This window comes from Seriola aureovittata, chromosome 1 (assembly GCF_021018895.1).
Source record: "Seriola aureovittata isolate HTS-2021-v1 ecotype China chromosome 1, ASM2101889v1, whole genome shotgun sequence".
Classification (NCBI taxonomy): Eukaryota; Metazoa; Chordata; class Actinopteri; order Carangiformes; family Carangidae; genus Seriola; species Seriola aureovittata.
Window position 1 is genome coordinate 7694080 of NC_079364.1, and position 8301 is coordinate 7702380.

Below are 8301 nucleotides of genomic sequence, written 5' to 3' on the forward strand. Positions count from 1 at the left end.
AGTCCCAGAAAAGCACTGGAATGTCTCTGCAGTGGGAGCTGGAGTACGAGGTCAACCGGAGGCCAAGGCAGGTGGTATACATCAGAATCAAGGCTGACATCTCAGCATTAACTTATCCAAACAAGAGGCAGGCGGTATGTTATCCTGCTAGCAATGGAGGAGGAGTGGGAGGAGGAGCAGGAGATATGGGAGGAAGGAAGAGTGAAAAGAGGGAAAAGGGGGAGTATGAGAGGCCGAAGCAGACAGAAACAAGGGGGAGTGTTTCTACAATGCAGTCATCTTCCCATCTCTCCCTCAGCCCCAGAGGGGAAAAACACCAGTTAGCATACGAGGTTAAACATGACATGAGACTTGCTGCCATTTCAGAGTCCTTGATCTTGATCCTGTCACTGATCTTGAGACTTTTAGCCACGTATCACCAGCAGCAAGTCCAAGATGGTTTAGATGACAGGAGACTCACACTTTACGGCATGTTGAAGTCCGGTCAGTAAATGTTCAAGAGCTGGTCTTTCTCATTAACTAATACTGCTTCTTAATGTGTGTATTTGCCGTTGTATTGATACAGTATACAATGTACAAGTCGTTCTGTGACATTTCGCAGATGAAGCCTCGTAGGCCCGTCCACTAAATACTTTATTACATTTATTTATCAGGGCTCATGTACAAATACATGAATCTCATTCAAAGAAAATGATGCATTATTCCAGAATTAGCTAATCGCTCATTTCCATCTGCAGTCCCTGGGCAGGTAGAAACAAAATAAGTACAGTACCCAATACAAATACAAATTAAAATCACTAAATACTATTATAGTAATTCAAAATTAATTCACTGCTACCACTACTGTACCCCCACCACCACCTCAACTACAAGCACACTCCCCCTCTCACTCCCTAACTATCACCTTTTTTTACGTAGACAGACGCAGAACAAAACGACCCAATACTGTGTCTGTGTCAAATTCATGTTGACTGATTGTGTTTCTTAAAATCCATTGTGCAATCCATAACCCTAACCCTATCTAACTTTTGCATGGGGTATTTAAATTATAACAGTGGATGCTAATTGAATTTTATATGTTTTACATGTAAAATCCCAATCTGTAAAGTGTAGTAGATTCAGCCTTCAGATACAAGTAGTGAAGACGGGTGCTCAATATTACACTGTATTTCTGCCATTACTGACACACCGTAGAAGATAAATCAGTTATAAAAGTTTCATGCTTCATAACACACAAGTAGAAGCAGGTGTGTAGTGGTCTGGAATGTAGAAACTCATTCAGCTACTGAACTGGACCTGATATACTCCACAACTCTGGAAGATGAATCACGTGTTTGAGTTTCTGGCTACAGAAGATTTATTTACAATGTCAGTAGGTCACGGGGGAATAATGCCAATGAGAAATAATGTCAATCTTTGCCATCCCTGAAGCAGGACAATAACAATCCCGGGATCCTTCTGAACCACCAACTGCACATCCACATTGAGCTTCTGTGGTTAGCAGCCATAATAACAGACCCGTGGTTAAACTGGATTGTTGATATTATTAAAAGTAACATATGCGGTGCCAGGTGTAATTTTCATTTATGAACTATAAACTGCACCTTAGGTCACTAAAACCCTGAAATCCCTGCACAAAAAAAAAAGAACAGTGACCTCAGTGTCCTCAACACCTGCAGTCAGACGGCAGCACATTGTGAGTGTCTTGATTCAGCATTACTTTTCATTATTACTTCTCTTACTGACTGTACCACTAACCATCAAGCTCCCATTTAAAGCCAAGGCCACTCACTGATGTGTGAAATCCTGACCTTACTGGGAATCAGGAATTAAATAACCTTCTCATCCATGACAGTAATTTTGCAAGCAGCCTGCAAATCCTTGAGATTACAGACTCGCTGCTCACCACCAGATCAAGACAGTTCACCATAAATGGAGCCAGAGTGGCAGTAAACAATAATTACAAGCCGTGCTGCTGATATGACCTATTATGGAGTGGTATATGAGGCTATTGTGGCTGCTGCCACGTAACAGCAGGTTTTGTGGTACAGTACAGTATACTAGCATTGTTATATTTTCTGGCCTAAGAAATTATATGAAAAAATATTACAGGGTTGCTGTCAGAAAAACCTGTAACAGTTTCCTTCAGTTTAAAGACTCAGTGCTCAGGCTGCTTTGGGGAAAAAGCTCTCTGGTTTTTACAATCTTTTTTCTGACCTTCTTGGACAAACCTAAAATAAAAACATGAGGTCAAGCTAAAATCAAGCTAATGAACATTTACAATTTGTGAAAAAAATGAGCATTTCAGTGGCAAAAAGATTTTGTTCTACAGCTATGATAACTTGTATGTCTCAAACAAACACCACAGAGGCAGTTTGTTACGATTGTCGGTGATAACTTCTTTGAAACTGTATTCTGTTTAGGAAGGCTGTCCTCATTAATTTCATTTGTTGTTTTCACCACTGTTAAAATGTTCTTGCAGACATGCTGGTATGTTTCCGACTGCAACTATGGCCTGCTTACCTAATGAAGGGCTGGGGTTCAACTCTTTTGTGTGGAGAGGCGAACAAGTAGTAGAAGCAGGTATGGAAAGGTCATAGTCAGGCTCTTAATCCGCTTTGCTTTTCAACCTGTCAAACTTGGGGTACTGGTTATGTGTTGTGAACAAAACATTGCATCCTGATTTGAGAAACCTGAATAAGAACTCAATTTTAGAAAACATCTCCTGACTTCCTCCTTTCCTCCTGTCATAATCATTATGGCTCCTAGAGGTCGTCTAACAATTAAACGTAATAAGCTGCTTGCACAGACGAGCTACTGTATGTGCTTGTTTATTTGGAGAGGCCAGTCAAATCAAAACCATTGCCAGTTAATTTTCTGTCAGTCGACTAATTTATTTATCAACTAATCATATCAGCTTTAGACCACTACTCGGTTTCTGTGTGCCTGGGGAAATAATGAAACTGATGTTTAAGAGATAAAATCAGGCCGCTAATGTACACGACAGGCCGAAACTGGTTAAACTATAGCTGAAAAGAAAGCAATTAGCTCTTACTGCCATGTTATCTGCTGTCGTGATTGGTCTGATTATGTAAAAGCTTTCACCATGAAACAAAAAATAGCTCACATGCTACAGACTGTAGCACGCTAAGTGAGAGTCACAGCAGCACTTGTGTGCTAAGAGTGAATAAGATCAGTTGAGAGCACTATAGCAGCACCTTGATCAGCATTAATTTTTTCTGTGTCTACAGGAAACAAGCCAAGCATGATGTTAAAGTGTGCCTGTCTTCTTTCCTCAGTGTGGAGTATGTTCTTCCACATCACCAGTTAAACCCAGTGCAAGCTGATAAACAACATGACAAATCTTATGTCTCTTATGCAACAGAATATATTTTTCATAAAGGATCTAATACACTATACAATAATACACTATAACACACATTAAATAATTTATTTTAATGCATTGTGGAATCTTTCCAATGACGTGCTGTAGAATCTAGTATCACCATATAAACTTAATATACTGCAATTACCAATTTACAGTGCATCTGAATTTTAGTCAAATGTGGTATATGTAACTTGTGCTATCGCTACATAGCCACTGTTGGCATTTACGGTTGGAGCTGTCTCCAGCGGCAGCGAGCAACGCCAGTTTTAACCCCTGTTTTACAATCAATTCTTTTGTTCTACTAAAGTTAGCATGCTAACCAGCTAGCCCCAGCCTGGCGTTAGTGAATCACTGTAGTGGCTTCAATTCAGCATGAGAGAATGAAGAAGCAGCGCTGATCAGAGTGTATTAGAAACCTCTTTTCATGTTAACACAACAATGGCCGAAGCTGGCAAGCAACCATTATCACCACCACCCGCTGCCGGCAAGTAACCATGTTGTGCGGCAGAGAAAACTTACATATAGAACCTTTAAGCTTGTTTTTTTTGCCTCATGCAGTTCAATATTCATGTGTCACACAAGAGCCCTGTTTATGTGTGCAGTTGCTCTCTCTTCTTCTACAACAGAACGAAATGAAAGACAACATCAGTCCTGTGACGAACATCTCTGACAGTGCTACTTTAGATAATCTAATTGGACCAGTTGACGTTCCTCATTTTATAAACACACTGATTTTTGAGTTGGTTTGGGAATTATAGACAATAATATTGTATGTCAGATTAAGGAAGAGCCAGTAAGAAAATATAGTACACAGCAAATACACTGTCACTCATGTCTTGTCTTTAATAGAGTGAAGTCAGATTTTCTCAGCGGGTGTTTTGTTCCTTCTCTTAAATATCTTTCTTCTCCTTGTGACCTCAGTCACCTTGACCTGCCCAACTGCAGCTGGCCACACCGCCTGCGTGAGTTACCTTCAATGGGCCTTTTGTTTCCCTTTATCAGCTCCACTGAAACAATGCTCTGATTTATTAAATATGTTATATATGCTTTGATCCCCCACATACACCCATGTGCCCAGATAGATTATTTCATATTGGACATTCAAAGACATATCAGAGAGAAGTTTTAGTCTGTAATGACTTAAAATTTACTTCAATAGTACAAAACTGAGAAGAGACACAAAAAAAGCAAATCTCTCAATCAGAAAACAGTAGATTAATCAGTGCAGGTTTGAATTAAAAAGGAATTCTCTCAGTCTCCTCAAATTAAATAAAATATGCAGCATATGGAGATTTTCTCATCCTGCATCGAGGTTTATGTCCTGTAAACATGTGGAGAGTCAGCCATATATGTCACTGATGTTCAGAAAAGTTTCAGAGCAAGAAGTTGGAGAAGTTTTGGCCCACGCCTACGTCCATTGTCTCAACTGGAACATCTTCCATTGCCCCCTTTAGATAAAACACCCCCAGAAACTCAGTCTGTTACATTTTTGATAAGAGATGAGCCCTGAAAACAGCAGGCGGCAACTGAATTATGCAACCGTCCACATCCTCTTAGGGGCAAAAGTAGAGTTAGGCTGAGTTGTCAAAGGGAACAAGCCATGACAGGCCTGAGCGTGGGGGGGTGCTGAGCATGCATTATGAATGGTGCTAAGTACGCCTCAGATGGAGGAGCTGAGTGGAGGCGATGGAGGGCGACGGGATAGTGCCAACCTATTGGCTGCCTGTGGGTAATGCACTTCACTTTAGCCCCAAAAACATTCTCTCTCCCTCAGTTCCCCCATTACAGCCCCCACCTTTCAACACAGCACCTACCACGGCCCTAAAATGTCCACCTGAAGTACAGAATCTCCACTTTCCCAAAAAAAATTCATGCAGTCGCTTTGCATCAAGCAGAGTGCAGCTGGATTGTAATAGACTGCACTTTCTGGGAGTGAGGCGGATTTTCAAAATGATTCATATGTGTTCTTTAGATAACTTTCACTTAAGATGTTCTGTGCAACAATGAAGGCAGCCTGCTTAAATGCTTGAAACCTTCATCATATCCATATATTTTAGGCATTTAGGCATTCTTGAAACTCATTCAAAAAAAAGTAATGCTTAAGGACACTCAGGATGAAGTACTACAGAACACGCCTGAAAATTCTCATGTATTTTAGTGTCACAACTTCTGCAGGAAGTTTTCCTTAGAAAGCAGGATATCAAAAATGATTGCACAGGATTAAAAACACATCAACAAATAAATAAAAGCCAAAATGATTCATGCACTTAAATACTTCATTTGATTTTCTTATCTAGCTTAACTTTCATCATATAATGATTATATTTCAGTAGACTTTTATTATTACATATGTTCTTCAGCAAGACTCTTTTCATTGATCTCTTATATTGAAACAACTGTTTTTTTTTCCAGTTTTATAATTCTGCAGACTAAGCTCACAATGATTTGACAAAACTTTTAAAAATGAGTTCAACAGCAGGTCGGGAAAAAAAATGTCATATTTCCTGTCTTTTGTATGAGTGGATGGATCTGCACGATTCACCTGGTTTACATTCATGCAAACCATTAAAATCGTTCTGTAATGCATAAAATGAAATGAGGCTGTATGTCACCTCCTCTCTTATTATTTAGATATATTAGATTGATGGCGCTTGAGAGGTGTTTGAGAAATCATGTTATTACAGGATGTTTTTAACTTTTCAGAACAGAGGAAGGAGCCACCTTATGACCTCTTTTTACGTGTCCTCAGCATGCAGCTCAGGTGGACTGTTCAGACAATATTGACCCACTGATACTGAAGACAAAGACAAAGATTCCAGGTTATTGAATGTTTCTACTTATTGACACATTTCTTCATTTCTTTCACTTTTCTGATTTTCTGTTGAAAGGATTAAAAAAAATGGAAACTGGAACTTTTTACTTTAATTTTACTTTTTTTTTTATCTGTTGTGACTTTTTTCTACCCAACACATGCTTCATAATATACTCCTCCACAAACCTTCTACTGTGTTTGGCTGATAATGTACTTTTATTTACCTTGACAGTTCACTTTAACTTCTGACTGTGGATTTGTGTAGATGTGCATCATAAGCACAAAAACACATAAATAGAACAATTAAGCTCAACGCTTACATTCAATGACACTCTTCCATAAACACCATTTAACCATTTCTTAACACATGACTTTGTGAATCTCATGTGCAAGCTGACACATGTATAGGAAATAAGATGTATGCTCACAAATAGTAGAAACATAGGTAACACATCCACCGATTTAGCCTTAATAAGCAGTGTGTAAACATTTAATAAACGGTTAATAACCCACTATAATGCAGCCTTAAGCAGATATTACTATTTATTAATGAACAGGTCAACAGCTACAGCTCCTCCTCTGGGCATCCACAAGTGGAGGATGGTGTATAAATAATGACAATAAAGTAGAACACCATTGTAAAAATCTAAAATATGACTTGCAGAGGCTATGAGAAGTGAAATGAAAAAAGCTGTAAAAGTATAAATGTAAGGCACCAAAAGCATTTATGAAGAAGGCTTTGGAATATGGTCAAAAAGCTCTGGAAATAGCTAGTAAGTAAACCTTGACTTTAGAGTATTTTTTTCACAGATGAAAAATATCTGCTGCAAACAATGTGGTAAAAGAGACATACAAGCACTGATATTATGCTCGAATAAACTGTATTAATTACTTTTCAAAATGGCCACCACCCAGGTCTACTTCCTGTACAAATGTCCCATGATCCTCCAGCTCTCCTCATGCAGCCAGACTGGGAAATCCCACCGGACTCCTGTGCCGCTCAGCTGAGCCTCCTAACCAAGTTTAATATTTGATGAAATTAGTTCTGCTCACTGCTTCTGCGCTCTTACTTCTGCTGAATGCCTCCCAGCCCTAAATTGCACCCTGAATATTCCTTTTTAGTTAATGGTTGGTGTGTTTCACTTGTAATGAGTCACAATTTAAAGCTATTTGCAAAGAAAATTCTACCTTAAGTAAACACTGAATTTAGCAGGGTCCTCATTGTCGTGTGAGGTGGTAGCAGTTATTGCCAAACATCCAACTTTCACAAGAGGCAGCCTCTAACCTGTGAAAACATACTGACTGGGACAAAGTATGTTATCTGAAATAGTAAATGTGTGTTTGTGCAGACAGAGGGAATATCTGAAGAAAAATGCACTAACAGGATTTTTAAAAATAAAATATAAATCAAAATACAGAATCCTCAGGGAACATGTTTAATCCTCCTCTCAATAGTCTTTGTGTTTCTGTGATTTTAAACAAACCAAATTGTTTCAGTAAATCTGTGCCCACTGGTCCTGGGATAATCATCATAGGTGCCTCGCAGATTTTTATATTACACTTTGTAGAGATGATATAATAAAACATTTATTTCATGTTGATGAAGTAACAAAAAATTTAAACCATCACTAAGTTTTTTGGTTTTTTTCCCAGAAATCTTTTCATTCATTTTCAACCAAGATGCACTGAACAATAAAACTTCTCATGATGTTCAACACAGATCAGAAACAAACCTTGAACTTCCACTCCCGCCTGCCCCAACTGGTTCCTTACAAACTAAAGTTCTTGTACACAGTAAACCATTTTGGTTTAAATTTTGGTTAAATGTTAATTAGGTACACCATGTTTCCTTCCTCAAGTTAGTTTTTCAATATTAAACCAAACCAATATTTTTTCCTAACCTCAACCAAGAGCTGTGAGTGCACACAAGCAGAAAAAAAAAAAAATGCTTTAGTTACAAGGCAGAAATTATATTGAAAATAAATTCAGCAGGTATTTTCTGTATGGAACTTTTGCGATTTGGCAGATTTGTTAGTATATAAGTGTAATTTCCAGGAGACATGGCTGCTTGCTGAGTTACGTCTGTCTCATCTGAGGGTCA